This window comes from Miniopterus schreibersii, assembly GCF_964146895.1.
Source record: "Miniopterus schreibersii genome assembly, chromosome: 3".
Classification (NCBI taxonomy): Eukaryota; Metazoa; Chordata; class Mammalia; order Chiroptera; family Miniopteridae; genus Miniopterus; species Miniopterus schreibersii.
This window is the reverse complement of record NC_138103.1, coordinates 90,008,767-90,025,621: the sequence shown is the minus strand read 5'-3', so window position 1 is coordinate 90,025,621 and position 16,855 is coordinate 90,008,767. Positions and strand designations below refer to the sequence as shown.

The 16,855-nt window shown below is 35.0% G+C and overlaps 1 protein-coding gene across 3 annotated transcripts in view; it reads left to right on the top strand.

Moving 5' to 3' along the window:
• The window catches only part of CDH10 (cadherin 10), a 126,741-nt gene that overhangs the window by 54,658 nt on the left and 55,228 nt on the right, over positions 1 to 16,855 (top strand). The gene's annotated exons all lie outside the window — the stretch shown is intronic.

Below are 16,855 nucleotides of genomic sequence, written 5' to 3'. Positions count from 1 at the left end.
GTTGGTGACCTTTGCATTAACTTAAACTTTACTAGCTTCATTCAAATACTTAAAAGCATTCTAAAAGTTTTTGTTGTAAGAAAAACTATTTTTCGAGAATAGATGTTCATTGATTTGAAAACATTTTGATGTGTTTTTTTCAATTATTTCAATTATTTCGGTCTTTTTTAAGTGTCTGGCAGTATGGGAGAGTTGACATTAAAGGGTAAATGTCATATTCATTAGTAGGAGAAAAAAAGAAACAGCAGCCTAAGCAATATTACCAGAAATCACACAGAAGCGACTTATCCTAGGCTTCATCTGATTGAATGCATACAATGTAATGATTACAAGTTGAGGCTAAGATATATTTTCTTCATCAAGTATAAAAAATTTAAAATCTCCCGGATATTTTTCCAAGATTACTTCTGAATTTATTACTTTCATCCTTCATTCAGAAGTTTCCTTCCAGTTTTCACTCCCTTTAATGTAGGCATGTGGTATCGATGTGAGTGACTCAGTGTCTCCAGGTTAGCATAGAGGTGGGAGTGACGCATGTCCCACTTACTAGCTGTCTAGGAGGCAGACGGTGATTGACACCCCATTGTCGCGAGAAACGTATCCTGGGCTCCGAACAGGGACCCGGGAGAGAATTACACAGGTGAAGTGAGGACCAGGCTAAAGAGAATACGCAAGAAGTGGGGGAAAAATTCACAATGCCAACAAATTAACCAGATCCCACAAGGAATGAGTGGCATATAATTTCTCAGCTGAAAACCCATTTCTCTTTAAGACAGTAAAGCAAAGGAAAAAAACCCTATCTTCTCGCTGGGTTAAAGAGAGGGGAAGTCAGGAGCAGGATAGGGCTGCCAATCAGAAGACTAGGATGTAGCCTTGTTTCTGCCACTAATTTTCTGTCAGTGATTAAATCAACCATTTTCTCTTGGCCTTCATTTCTCATCTATGAAATCTAAGAGTATGATTATGTCAGTGGTTTCATATATATATATTCATTTTTATATATTTAACATGTACTACATATTTATATATTCAATAAATATTTTTAATGTGATTTCATCATACGTGTAGAGTATATGAGTATTTAAAAACCCACTTAGGAAAACCAAGGAAGAAAAGGAAGAAATAGAGAGAGAGATAGAGACAGGCAACGAGACACAAAGCCCAGAAGCTTAGTTGTCACCGTCACAACTGTTACTAAAATACCAAGCCAACCAATAATGAACTCACAGTATTTCTTTGTTCAGCTTTCAATGACCGAAAAGCATTTTTATCTAAATAATTACATGAAATACATTCTAAGCCAAAATTAGGCTTAAATCTTTTTTTTTTTAAATTTTCGGCAAGACAATCACAATATTAATGTTTTAAAAAATGTCCTATATACAGGATAATACCTGCTCCCCTTTTTTCACCTTCTAAAACAAGGGGTTTAAAAGTTGAACTTCAAGTAATCTACTTTTGCACTGTTGTTTTCATATTGCAAACCTTCTGTAAACATATTCAAGACTTGAGAAACATTATTATAAACTATTTTTTATTAGTTTATCTTTTTACCAGTAGCCTCTAATCACAGGTTTCCATTGCCCAACTCAGTTGTGCTAGATAAATAATTTAAAATGTTTAGACTTATAAATATTCAAATCAAGTAGATTATGACATTAAACTGGATAGTCTTGAATTTACTTTTAGCTGTAACAAATATAAAGTTCTAAGTGAATTATTAATTTTTTTTACTACACAAAATTTGTCTTCATTTTATGTAATAATTATTCTGTGGAGAAAAGAATGTTAAAGACAGTTTTTTAATAAAAGCCAGAGATTGAGAAAAATTCCAAAACACCAAAAAATTAATATAATTAGGCAACAAGAAACCTGAATCTGAGTCAGCACAGTAAATTAACTTGCTCAGGGAAGTAAAGGTAACTGTCTATGTTTTTTTCATATAATGAAAACATACACCATGCAGAGACATGGAAGATATTCTTGGGGCCTCCAAGCCATTCAGACCTAATGGTTTCTCATTGATATCATCCAGAATACAGACTATATATGCCACATACATTCTTAAATTGTCGTTTATAAGTCTTGCAGAGTTCTCAGTTGTTTAGTATTATTGAAAAACAGAAACTGTGTTGAATTATTTAATTTCATATCCCTTTCATTGAGGAATTGATGACTTCCAACAGCTAGAGCAGTCGCGGTTGCTTTTTATGTTAGCAGGTTAAGAAGAGTATAGGTATTTGTCGTTCCCCTTTACTCAGATGATTGCCTGAGTGTCCCTTCTGTGCCAGGTACATGTCCCCCATAGTTTACAGTGGCTTTGTCCTTCCACAGCTTATAACCCAGGATGAGCCATCAGTCATGCTCCTTCCTGAGTAGCCAGTGGGAACTTTCTCCCTGTTCCTAACAAGTGTCTTCTCTTCAGAACCAATTGCTTTTGTTTACACAAGCATCTTGCTGGTCACTCGAGTTTTAAATATTTCATTTTGTGCTTTCTAACTCTAAACTGCCCCATTATTGAAAATGATGGAATGAGTCATATATTTTCCTATCTCAATACTGTACCTTTTTGTCATATTTGCCCACATATCCCCCAAATAAGCAAGATGAGCTCAAAAGGCCTTAAATCAGTGGTTCCGACTGAGGGTGACTTTGCACCCCTACTCTTCCCCCAGGGGACATTCATCTATGCCTGGAGACATTTTTGGTTGTTACAACTTGGGGAGAGGGGTACTATTGACATCTAGTTGGCCCAGGCCAGGGGTGCTGTTAAAACCCCTACAGTGCACAAGACAGATCCCTGTAGAGCTACCTGGTTCCGAGTGTCAGCAGTGCTCAGATTGAATAACCCTGTCCCGCGCCTCCTTAGTTTGCCAGAGCTTCTCTTCCAGAGCTTCATTTTCGTTTTACTTCTTTCAGGGCTCTTGCTTCTACATCTGCTCTGGGTTATCATCATGTTCCTTCCCTTCCAGTTGCCGTTAGTATTTGTTTTATCCAGCTTGGATTTCTGCCAAGGCCAACTCTTCTTCATGTTTTGTTTAGTCCTTGAGGCATGTGTTTGGCTGCTTGAATTACCCTTTTGTGCAGACTTGTGGGTCCCATAAACCCCCTGTGAATGAGGTAATTATTCATTCTCTCAGTAAATATCTAAAGGACTTTCTAGGTATTACTCTAGTAGTAGTACTATGTATTATATACTACTAGGTAGTAGTACTAGATATTATGTATGTAGCGGTGAGAATATAATTTCTCTGGTGCCTGCCTATAAGAGGAGAAGAAAATAATAAGAGTAATAGGATGTTATAGGGCTTTTTTGGTCTCAGATATAGTACAAGCTCCAAAGCTAAAAACAAAATAGTAAGTGCCAAATCTCCCATGTTCCATCTCTGACGTACTTGTAAGTAAGGTGCAAATAAGTAGTTTTGGGATTTGCATTGCATGAATTAATGTTATTAAATGTTGAGATTGGAAAATCAAGGTATATGCTTTTATTTTTATTTTTTTGGAGGGGTTGTTTTAACTTAAATTTTATTTTTTAGTTACAGTTTACATTCAGTATTATTTTGTATTACTTTCAGGTGTACAGCATAGTGGTTAGACAATCATAAACTTTACGAAGTGATCTCCCTAATATTTGCACCATACATAGTTACTACATTATTGTTGACTGTATTTCCTATGCTGTACTTTATATTCCTGTGACTATTTTGTAACTACCAATTTGTACTTCTTAATCTCTACACTTTTTTCACCCAATCTGCTTACCTCCTTCTCTCTGGAAACCATCACTCTGTTCTCTGTATCTATGAGTCTATTTCTATTTTGTTTATTCTTATTTTGTTATTTAGATTCCACATTTAAGTGAAATTATATGGCATTTGTATTCCTCTGACTGGCTTATTTCACTTAGTATAGTATCCTCTAGGGCCATCCATGACATCACAAATGATAAGATTTCATTCTTCTTCTTTTTTATGGCCAAGTAATATTCCTTTGTATATATGTACCACAACTTTTTTATCCACTTGTCTGTTGATGGACGTTTCTGTTGCTTGCATATCTTGGCTATTGTAAATAATGCTGCAATGAACATAGGGGTGCATACATTCTTTCATATTAGTGTTTTAGGTTTCTTCAGATACATACTCAGAAGTAGAATCACTAAATCATAAGGCAGTTCTATTTTTAATTTTTTGAGGAACCTCTATACTGTTTTCCATAGTCGCTGCTTCAATCTGCATTCCTACCAACAGTGCATGAGGGTTCCCTCTCTACACATTTTGGCCAGCACTTTTTGGTAGTTGACTTATTGATGATGCCCACTCTGACAGGTGCAAGGTGGTATCTCATTGTGGTTTTAACTTGCATTTCTCTGATGATTAGTGATGTTGAGCATCTTTTCATTTGTCTTTTGAACATTTGTATGTTCTCTTTGGAGAAGTGTCGGGCGTAAAAACAAACAGGTCAATGGAACAGAATAGAGAACCTAGAGATTATCCCACTTCTATATGATCAATTAACATATGACAAAGGAGGCAAGAACGTACAGTAAAGTAAAGGCAGTCCATTCAGTAAATAGTGTTAGAAAAATTGGACAGATACATGCAAAAAAATAAAAGTAAGCTACCTTTTTACACCATACACAAGAATAAACTCAAAATGGATTAAAGACTTCAATGTGAGACTCTAAACCATAAAACTACTAGAAGTAATCCTAGGCAGTAAAATCTCAGACATTTCTCTTAGCAACATTTTTTCTGATATGTCTCCTTGGGCAGGAAAACAAAATAAAAAGTAGAAAAATGGGACTACATCAAACTAAATAATTTTTGCCCAACAAAGGAAACTATCCACAAAATGAAAAGGCAGCCTACTTAAGGAAGAAGCTATTTACCAAGAATACACTCGATAAGGGATTAACATCCAAAATTTATAATGAACTCATACAGCTCAACACCAAAAAAACCAAATAATCCTATTAAAAATGGGCAGAGGACCTAGAAGGGGTTTTGATGTGCAGGGACTCATAAAGAAAGGGTCATTGGAAATTTCTAGAAGCACAATCTCCTAGAAAATAAAAAAATACAAAACAAAAAAAACATGATCCATGAGAGAATAACCCAACTTTAAACATTTATAAACCCCAGATATACCAACTGTATCCCTTACACTCTTAATAATATGATCCAAGTCTCCAGCAGGGTAAGGAGTAGTTGGAACTAGGATGGAGAGAAGAAGCTGTCCTGACCTCCCCACCAGTCTTCAAAGTGTGAACTAGATCTCACGTAGCATAGGGGAAACTTCACATTATATGAGTTCAGAGAGTTGGAAACACTCACTTGGATTTTTAAAAAAATGGTACTGTTCTTGAAGGTAAAACTTCTCAGGTGACTTATTTTAAAATCTCAACATGGCCAAAAAAAAACCCCAAAACAAACAAAAAACCTATTTAGCTGCTCAATATGTATAGACCTTATTTTAGTTGTAGGATACCACTGGGAGGAGTGTTGGTAAACAGTTATTTTCTGTTTGAACCCAATTAACTACAACTATAAAAAGAATGGGGCACAAAACAAAAACACAGTAGGTAATTTTAGTTAGAAAAAGCCCTGGAAGAAAACAATCAGGATGATTATAAAGACCTTCCTGATGAGAAGACGTTTAAACATTTGGATGAATATAGATATTATTCCCTGATAGGTAAAGACCACAAAATAAGGTGAACCTGCTTGAGCGTTTGCACTAACCCTCAGGAAATGGGTAACAACAGCATTTTAAATAGGGGCATGCCCTGCAAAACCCTGATGTTTTCTAGGCAGACCACCTCTTGGTTTTCTGAAGTGAATTCTTAAATACTACAGTTAAATAACAATTAAATTTGTACAACCATTTTATTAAAGAACATTATTTAATATTAATATTTTATTGTAGTATTATGTTGCTAATTGGATAACTGCATTTTGTTGCTTCTGGTAATTATAGCTAAAAGTTAAAAAGAAAAGCATGTAAGTTTCCAGGTTGATGGACAAAATTTAGATAAGGGAGCACTAATTTTGTTAAAATATAAAATATAAACCTTTGGTTCTCTCCTTAGAACCCTAATCAACAATTGGCAAAGATCATTTTATATAAATTTCAGGTTCCCTCTTTAGTAAAATTATTTTACTAACTTAACATTTAAAATTATTCTTTATGTATTTATAGATTACATAAAACTATGAATTTTAGAATTTTAACTTAAGATGTTAAACTTTAGCGCAGGATTAACTTTATTTAACCAACTAGGAAATTGAGCTCTAAGAATCAGAGAAGCCTAAGATAAAAGCCTGCAAGAAGTCAGACAAAAACAGGCTAATTATCTTCAAAAAAGAGGCGGATTGTCAACTGATTTCTCAAAGGCAACATTTTATTAATAATCAAGGCGAGAGAAATGTCACCTGCTGTGGCTGTCATTCTTAAATTTCATTCCCACAAAACTTTTTGACACAAGGCCTCTAAGAATGTGTACTGGTATAGAAATTTTTCTAAAGGAGCATTCCCTATTTTGGCTATTGCTTAGCTTAAATTGTATCCCTGAGCTCCTCTACTCAGTAGTGTCTTTTCCAAATACCCCCAAGAGCACCAAGACCCCTCAGTTTTTCAACTTTTCTTGACACCCATTCTGTCACTAATTACAAGCCAGCACCAAATTGAGTTTCTATGTGGTTGCTTTTTTGCATGTCTTTGCATGTCCTCCTGCGTCCAGCAGAGCAGAGGGATGGAGGCGGGAATCATGACCTGAGCGGCTGCTTCTGGGATAGCTGAGCACTCTCTTCACTCTTTATTTCTTCTTACATCTCAGACATTTAATCAGGGATCACTTGCCTTTGTTATGAAATAAGCACATTTTTTAGCGTATATGCTGGCAATGACATCTTCAGCTTTGTTTGTCTGAGGGTATTTTTGGCCTTGTGTCAAAAAGTTTTGTGGGAATGGAATTTAAGAATGACAGCCACAGCAGGTGACAGTTCTCTCGCCTTGATTATTAATAAAATGTTGCCTTTGAGAAATCAGTTGACAATCCGCCTCTTTTTTGAAGATAATTAGCCTGTTTTTGTCTGACTTCTTGCAGGCTTTTATCTTAGGCTTCTCTGATTTACATATTTTTAATCTGGCTCAATATATTGGTGAACTCCAGACTGTAGTCATAGCTTCTCAAGGTCAGTTGTGTTTTCTCTTTCCCTTTAGTTAACTTATGCATTTTCTTTCCTTTATTCCTCTAGCTTTGCTATGGTGAGGTAATTTTCTCTCTAGCATTAGCAGCTTGTTTTACTGTTTAATGTTGAGTCTACATCTTTGGCCTGGAATTGTATCTCTGTTACCCCAAGAGGGCAGCAAAGCTGAGAAGCAAGTTTTTCCCTATAAATGTAATTTCATAGAAAGTAGCTTTGTGATCAGTTGTTCCACTTACTGATCTTGGCTTCTACTTCCCATTAGATTTTGTTCTGGCATCTTGTCTTATCTTTATTACTTCTATGGAAATTTTATTCATATTCTCTCCCGAAATTAAAATTGTTTTTAACATAAGTTTTTCCAAATAATGTCTACTGTGTTTGAAATGGAAGTCTAAGCGTTTTATTATGAGTTGCAAACATATTATCACCCTTCTATAGTCTATTTAACCATTTGCGTATGTATTTGTAAAGAGATTATTTTTCTGAAGTGAAATTCTTTATTTGTATTTGGCTTCTAAGATTATTTTTCCTCACTCTTTGGTTTCTCCCCTTCATTCTCTTTTTTTGTCTTTGAAATGCCTACATTCTACACCCAACTAATTTAGTGTTTATCTTATTTAGACAAAGGCATTCTCTTATGTGACCACAACACAACCCTCAAGGTTAGGAAATTAACATTGGTCAATTGCAAACATCGATGTCAGACCGTGTTCAGATTTTGCCGGTTGTCCCAATAACATTCTTTACAGCAAAAGCATTCCGTTCACAATCATCCGTTGCATTTAGCTGTTATGTCTTTGTTTTCTTTTTGTCTTCTGATAAAGTTCTCGATCTCTTTTTTGACTCCATAACCTGGAGAGTTTTGAAGATAACAAGCCACTTTTTGTACAATATTTTTTTTCACTCGGGCCTGCCTGGTATTTTCTCATGGTTAGATTCAGGTTATGCGTCGTTAGCAGGCAGTTATACAGGACGGTGATCTTCTCATGGTTTTCTATCAGGTGGCACAAGATTTCCATGTGTCCCATCACTGATGAGAACTGTTTCTTGGATTCGAAGGGCAACTGCAATAAAGTTACTCTTGTTAATTACTCACTTTTTATTTTCATTTTTCTGTGAAGATTTTTGTGAGGGCATTCTTAGGTGCAGAGCGAAATCGAGAGTGAGGTGCACATATTTCTCTTAGGCTTCCTGGGCCCACACATGATTCCTCCTCATCATCGACTCCTCCAGAGGAACATTTGCTAAAGTTGCTGAGCCCGCACTGACACATTCTAATCCCTGAAAGTCCACAGTTTACCTCAGAGTTCACTCTTGATGTGGCAACGTCTAAGGGTCTGAATAACGTATAATGACACATCTCCGCATTGTGGGGTCATACAGCCTATTTCACTGCCCTTAAAAGCCCTCTGTACCTGTTCATCCATCCCCACTCCCTGGTCCTGGCAGCCAGTCATCTTGTTACTGGGTCCATGCCATAGTTTTGCCTTTTCCAGAATGTCATCTAGTTGGAACCACACAGTATGCAGCCTTTTCCGATTGGCTTCTTTCATTTAGTAAAATGCATTTAACACAGATCATTTCCTTTTAGTGCTGAATGGTGTTCCACTGTCCAGGTTCACCAGCTTATTTATCCATTCACTGCGTACAGTCTTCGTCCGAGTCTAGGTTTGTCCCGTCCAGGCAGGTTGTACAGGAGAGACGAGAGTGCGGAATAAGAATCCGCTCTGTGTGTGAAGATGATGTGAGAAGACGTGAATATGGTATGAGCAGAGGCAAGATTTTTATGTCATTTTAATTCTTTGGGGCCGACTCAAGTTAGAAGCTCTAGGACAGCTCAAAATGTAGGTTCCTCACTCTTGTAGCCTCATACCAACATAGCTCCTGCAGCCTTCACTCTTCTGTGTGACTCATTTTACCCCCGTGTGTGGACTAACACTGGTGCTCTTTACTTCTGCCACCAGCCCAGATAACTATTTCCTTTTCTTTAAATAAGATGGTGTTGATTTTTTTCTTGCTACGTAATTCTAAGTATTTTGTCACATGGAACACTGCCAACCTTTTTTAGGTCCTCAGCTCCACGAATCCTCTCTTAGTGTCTTTTCCTCCTGTTCTTTTAAAATTCACTGCATGTGGATGGCCTTAAGGCATCACATGGTTTTTTCAAAGACCTGGCTTTTGTTTTTCTTGCTTGATCTCCAAAAATCCTTTAAGTGTTTTGAAGAATAGGAATTGAAATAGTTTCTCTATAGGTATACCGTTATTTTTTAACTGAGAGTTGTAAAGCAAATTTCAAAGTTGTAAGGCAAGATGTCACAGGATGGTGGACTTCATTCCTCAAGCTCTGCCATTTGGATTTCTCAGATCCTTTTAAGCTCCAAATTAATTTTGATTTCTGGCCAAACCAGAGCTCTAGGATAACATTCTCAATAGCCATGCAGACAACGTTTTGTTTCTGAATACTGGCTTGGTAAAAGTATGAATTTTTGAATCAGTAAAACATTAATTTGAGTCTACCCTTTCCTGGATTTATGATTTTTATTAGTGTCTTTATTTTTAAACTAGACGTAGCAGTATTGGTATACTGTAGCCTGCCGATGCCAGCTTGTAAAAGCCCATTGTTTATTTTTTCAAGATGTTTGCCTCTAACTTGGGTTGGCCCCAAAAAATTAAAATCGATGCCATGGTGATAGTTTTAAATTGAGTATGGAGTGACAGTTACACCACAGGAATTGGCAGACAAACAAATGAGGAATCCTTCCTCTGGAGAGCTAGCTGTTAATGATTTGCCAACTCACCACTGTGTATAAGCATTTTCCCCCCCATGAAAATATTGCTAAAATTGAATATAATAATTTATGGAACACGTAAGTATGTTTTCTGGCATATTCAGTAACAATTTGTAGTCTATGCCCCTTCTTGCCTTTTTGCTAATCTCTAACCAGTGTCTTAACTTCAGTTCTCATGGAATTTCTTAATTGTTTGATTGGTCTAATACTGACCTTGACTCAAAAACCGAATAATAATGCTTTCTTGACCTGTGATTTAAATTAATTTATTTTCCTGACATACATTTCCCACTTATATTTTTCTCTGAGGCATTTTCTTACTGCTGACCTTTGTGGCTTTTTAGCATTAATCAATCTCTTCTTAGTTTAATTGAAGCTGTTTCTATTATTTCTTGCCTCCTGTTTAAAAAAAAAAATCCAGCTCCTTAAAAATTTCCCCATTGTCTATACAGTCTTCAAGGTTCATCATGAATCTCACTACTAAATGCACTGAAACATATCAGCTATTAATTAATATATTTGCCCTTTATATACAAACCATAACTGACTTTTGAGATGCTGATTATGGTGGATGCCACAATAAAATGAGAGACGACTGGTCCTCCCTCAAACAAAGGTATAATAATATGTATCCATCATTATGTTATCTTACAGAGTATTTTCACTGCCCTGAAATCCTCTGTGACCCACCTATTAATCTCTTCCACCCCCGCCCCCAGCAGTCCCTGCCAATCATGATCTTTTTTCTTTTCCCAATACTGTGGCCTTTTCCAGGTTGTTACATAGCTAGAATCGAATACTATGTAGTCTTTTTTCAGATTGGCTTCTTTTATGGCTACCTAGTTCACATTCCTTAGTATTAATAATATTTTATTGCCTGGGTACACCGTTTTATTTATCCACTCACCTATGGAAGGACATCTTAGTTGCTTCCATGCTTTGGCAATTATGTAGGTGTGAGCAAAAGTGGATTTACAATTGTAATACAAATAATACAATAATTAAATAATAATGCAAGAATAAACTGTTTCGCATACTCACAACTGTAAACCTCATTTTACCCACCCCTGTAATAATAAAGCTGCCATAAACATCCAAGTGCAGGTTATTTTTTGAACACAAGTTCTTTCAGCTCCTTTGGGTAAATACCAAGGAGCACAGTTGTTGGATCATATGCTACAAGTAAGTTTAGTTTCCTAAGAAGCCTCCAAACTGTCCTTCAAGTGGCTGTGCCAATTGCATTCCCACGAGCAATGAATGAGGGTTCTTACTGCTTCACATCTTTGCCGGCGAGGGTGTTGTCAGTGTTCTGGATTTGGGACCTTTGCATAGGTGTGTGGTGGTAACTCATTGTTACTTTAATTTGCATTTTCCTGATGACACATGATGTAGAGGGTTTTTCATGTGCTTATTTACCATATATGTATTTTATTTGGCAAGTTATCTCTTTTTAAAAAATATTTTGATTTTTAGAGAGAGAGGGAGAGGAAGAAAGAGAAACATTGATGTGAGATGGGAACATAATCGCCTGCCTCCTGCACACCCCCTACTGGGGATCGAGCCTCAACCAGGGCATGTGCCCTGACCAGGAATCAAACCAGTAACCTTTTGGTGCCTGGGATGACGCCTAACCAACTGAGCCACACGGGCCAGGGCGGCAAGATCTCTCTTAAAGTCTTCTTATTATTGACTTTAAGTGTTCTTGGTACATTTTGGATAACAGTCCTTTGTCATTGTCTTTACAAATATTTTCTTCTATCTGTGGTCTGTCTTCTCATTCTCTTTATATTGTCTTCCGCAAAGCAGGACATTTTGATTTTAATGAAGTCTACTTTATCAGTTCTTTCTTTCATGCATCATGCCTTTGATTTTGTATCTAAAATGTAATTTGCATACCCAAGATTTGCTCTAGGTTTTCTCCTATGCTATCTTCCACGAGTTTTTGGTTTTGCATTTTATATTTAGTTCTGTGATCCATTTTGATCAAATGCACATCTGTACCAAATGCATATTTAGTTCTGTGATCCATTTTGATCAGATGCAAATCTATACCAAATGCATATTTCTGAAGTAACTAATATATAGTATGAAACATGTTAATTCTCTGAAATTTCTTTTTTCAAATTCCATAAATATTAGTTATTTATATGTTTTACTATATATAAGCATAATATTAGCACTATATAAAAGTTTAATATATATATATATGATCTGTTTAAATATTAAGTAATGAAAGTAATATTGGCTACTATTTATTGAGGGCATGGTGTGTGCCAGTGTTTGCTAGACAGTGTAGATGCTGTAACTTACATAACAATATTGCAATACAAAGATTGCTATTCCTAATTTACCAAAAGAAAACTGAAGCTTAGGGAGTAACTATTATATCTAGTTACTTAGCTCTTAAATTATTATACATCAAGGATTCAAAACTAGTACTATATCATCAGAAAACTTGAATTATTTCACTATAGTTTACTAGCATATTAATAAATAGATGTAAAGCATCACAGAGAAAGCACATTTCTTTATTACATTTTATTTTTGTGGATAGTGCTCTTGCTCACGTAAATCTATCAACAATACATTTCAACCTGAAATTCCTTTGCTCTTAAAATACTGACAACCTTTTATAAAGAATCCTGAAGTTTCAGCTTCAGCACACATTAGCAGCCAAAGTCTTTGAAACTATGACCTAATCTCTAGTCTCAAGTTTCCATATTTTTAAAGGAAATAATAACATCTATTCATGCAAGTAATAATTCTGGAAATCAAAAGTAGATGATGAAATGCAAACTTTTAAAACTCTATCAAGCCCCATGTAAATGCACAGCATTATTACAATGTAGGGCACACATCAATGAAAAACACAATATCTTCTATCAAAAAGCATATTTAGTTCAATGCAGTTTTAATTATATAAATGAAAAGAGGAATCTGAAGGAAACGCCCAGAAATGGAAGTGGCCACATAGGTATAATTACATGTTGGTTATGTGCTATGTTGATGGTTGACTTTTTTCTCAACATACTTTCCTACTGGCCTGTTAAATATGCAGAAACCTGCAAGCCAATGGAAATGCGTAGAATGCTGAAACACACGCACACACACACACTCTCTCACATAACCACATAGAATTGGAAATATTTCCAAATGAAACCTCATTGCCTTATTTTTAATTTAATCAACAGAAAGTAAGAACATCTTTTAGTTGAGCAGTTGCGATCATGGATTACCTAAGTAAAATCATCCCAAAACTATTAAGTTAAAGGCTAAAGATAAATAGTCAGATGTTCACAAATTTAGAGATGAAAAATGAAAACTAGTAAGATATTTAAGAGCAATGACGAAAATAGCAGAATATTAAAAACTCACACTTTAAAACATGGAAAGTATGCTATACATTTTTTTTAAATATGTGTTTTTATTTATTTTAGAGAAAGAGGAGGGGAGTAGATAGGCAGAAACATCGATGAGAGAGAAACATCTGTGGGGATGGAGCCCGCAACCCGGACGTGTGCCCTGATTGGGAATCGAACCAGCGACCTATTGGTTCATGGGTCAACACTCAATGCTCAACCATTGAGCCACTCCGGGTGGGCAAAAATATGCTATCCATTTAATTTGACTCTGGCCAAAAGCCATATACCAGCTGAAATCTGGCCTGTAAAATAAAGAAACTGATATATTTCCCCCCCATTTTAATCTGTTAAGCAGTTCCAAATAAAAATCTCTATTTTCTGAATAGTCATTTTAAACTAGATTGCAATGTTTCTTTCTTAAGAAATTTGGACTTTGTTCTCAGAGTATTATTTTGAAAACTTTTTTTTCCTTAAAACTCATCAGTTATTGTTTTAACTTGTTTCATTGTTCCATGCAGTCATTTTCATAATATTTAACCATAAATTTCTTTTTATCAAAAAATATTGTTTTTCTCTTTCCTGCCCAGTATATGTTTTCAGTCAGCCAAAACCTTTTAAGTTTTCTCTACCCATAAACACATTTTTTTAAGATAAAGGAAAATTTGCAGTGTGAATCCATCCAGTATTGAGGTGTCTAAAGGTTGTTTTGACTTTGACCTAACTGGGGTCAATACATGCGTACTGGAGCTATGCATTAGGTTCCGTAAAAATAATGCTAATTTATTAAGACTGTTTTATTTTTGGGCCCAGGCATACATTTGTGTTCAAAATTAATAGCCAAAAAATGTCACAAACAACTAATAAATTTCAACAGATGTCTATTCGTTACCAAAATTGGCTTTAATATACAACTTGGCTAAAGGTGTGCAGGGTGCTTTTCCTGAAGAAGAAAGTGATCACGGCCTGTTTTCCTTACCTGTTTATTTCCACTAAACAGGGAGGGATTTGTCCTGTAAAATTCAGAATCCGAATCAGAGCTTATGATAATGAACAGCTAAACACACTTGATGATGTAAATTCTGTATGGACTTCCTGTATGGCCAAATACTCTGCAATGAGAAAATATAACTTTATATTACACATCCTCAGTAAAAATGTGCCCCAAAACGTAGGTACTTTTAAACATCACTTTCTGAATATCCTACAGATAGATTTTCAACACTTAAATGATCTTTGGTTTATAATATACTTACTTTATTACTCTCTCTTCAAAAAACATTGTCTTTTTCTTTTTCCTATGTTTATTTTGCTGAATATCACATAGAATTATAATAGGCTCAAAGCAATTTCTTTTTATAAATTGCGCCTTATTACAAAAAGCTTGAATTTGGGGAGTAGCTAAAGGTGTTAGCAAATATATGAAATTTCTGCAATGATTTCTCAGAGGAGTTAACAATTAAATTCAGCCCTTGCCTGAGAAAAGTGATATATATCATGAGTTGTATCTTCAGTCCATTCTACTCATCTCATTTTCTTTCGTGACTGTAACGAACTTTAAGAAATTGTTAAATTCAGCAGGAAGGGTTTAGTTGGAATGTTATCAGGCGCTGCAGAAACTGGAGTAGTTATTTGTTCTCATAGACAGAGAAAGTTACTGACAACCTCAGTTTTGTTTTTTTTCGTTTTTAACTGAATGGAAATTCATCTCATTTTCTTCTCCTTTGACTAATGACTAAAGGATGCAAGAAAACAATTTAGCTGAAAAATGAAATTAAGCTATTGCATTTTAATGGTGTGTTGTCTTTATTTTCATGTGAAGAGGATCCCAAATGAAATTAAGCGTGAAATTATATGGAAATATATTGAACTCTGTTTTTCAAGCAGCAATTGATTCTATTTTACTAAACACGGAGTAGAAATAATTTGAAAATGACAAAAAGGAAAATAAGACTAATTTTAAGGGGATTAAAACAGAATAAAAATATCAAGCCTTTTGTAGTTAGCAATAAAGTCAAATTACACATAATGCAGAAAAACCCAGAAAATGTCAACTTAAAAAATTGTCAGGGTGATATCAGTGGTAAATAGGAAGTATTTAAATTGAAGTGTAAAAAAATAAACTTAAAATAAAAAACGAATGGATTTTAATAACCCCACTTTTATCTGTTTTCAAATTGTAGAATATAGTACTGACATTGGAAGTGATCTATCCCCCCTCATCACATCACCACCACATATCTACATTAACATTTTTCATAGAATTTAGGCAAAGGAAATGAGGTGGCCTAAGCAAACTTGAAAACAGTAACTTTAAATATAATTTATAGTCAGAATATTTAAGGAGAAACATGAAAAATCTTGAGATTAAAATTTACCAACTTTTAAAAATTATTTCAAACATGTGAGAGTATATGTAAAATTATTTTTGTGACTCTCTCTAGAAAACAAATCAATGTGTAATAATTGTAAACATGTAATAATAAAAAGAATGTTATGCGTAATTAATTCCCCCTATTATAGGTTGTCATACATACTGTCATACATTGGTCTCTATTATAAGTGTATTAGATATTTTGTTATTTTAAATCAGTTTTTGCAGTTGTATCACCATTAAATTTTTAAAAATCACACAAGCAATTACCATTTAACGGTTAATTCAAAAAGTTTGTTTAATCATTAGTGGTAAAGGTACCATTGATAGATCTTTTAGTAAGGATAGAGTTTAAGACTTAGTAATTTTAATTAAACCTTATAAAGAAAGTGATTTTTTGTTGAGCTTTCCTTTTTGTTTTAGTTTTCTTTTCTTTTTTAATTTTTAAATTTTTTTCACTTATAGTTTACATTCAGTATTATTTTATATGAGTTTCAGGTGTACAGCATCGTGGTTAGACAATCATACGCTTTACATAGTGTCCCCCCTTGGTATTTCTAGTACCCACCTGGCACCACATATAGTTATTACAATATTGACTATATTTCCTATGCTGTACTAAAGAAGGCCTTTGAATTAACCATATAAAATAATTATATTCTTTTTTTTTTTTGGCCTGAAAATGTCTTTATTTTTTATTTTTTCTTAATTTTATTTTTGTTTAAGATATTACAGATGTCCCTTTTTCTCCCCAATGACCCATTTCACCCTGTCCCATCCCCATCCCCAGTCCCTCTCCCCACCATTGTCCATGTCCTTGGGTTGTGTATATATGCATATAAGTTCTTTGGTTACTCTCTCCCCCTCCACCCACCCGCCCTCCTCCATCCCTCTGACATTCCTCAGTCGCATCTATGCTTCCATGTCATTGAATCTCTTCTGTTCGTCAGTTTATTAAGTTCTTTAGATTCCACGTATAAGCGAGATCATGTGATGTTTGTCTTTCTCTGCCTGGCTTATTTCATTCAGCATAATATTCTCCAGGTCCATCCATACTGTCCCAAAGGGTATGAGATTCTTCTTCTTTACAGCTGCGTAGTATTCCATGGTGTAAATGTC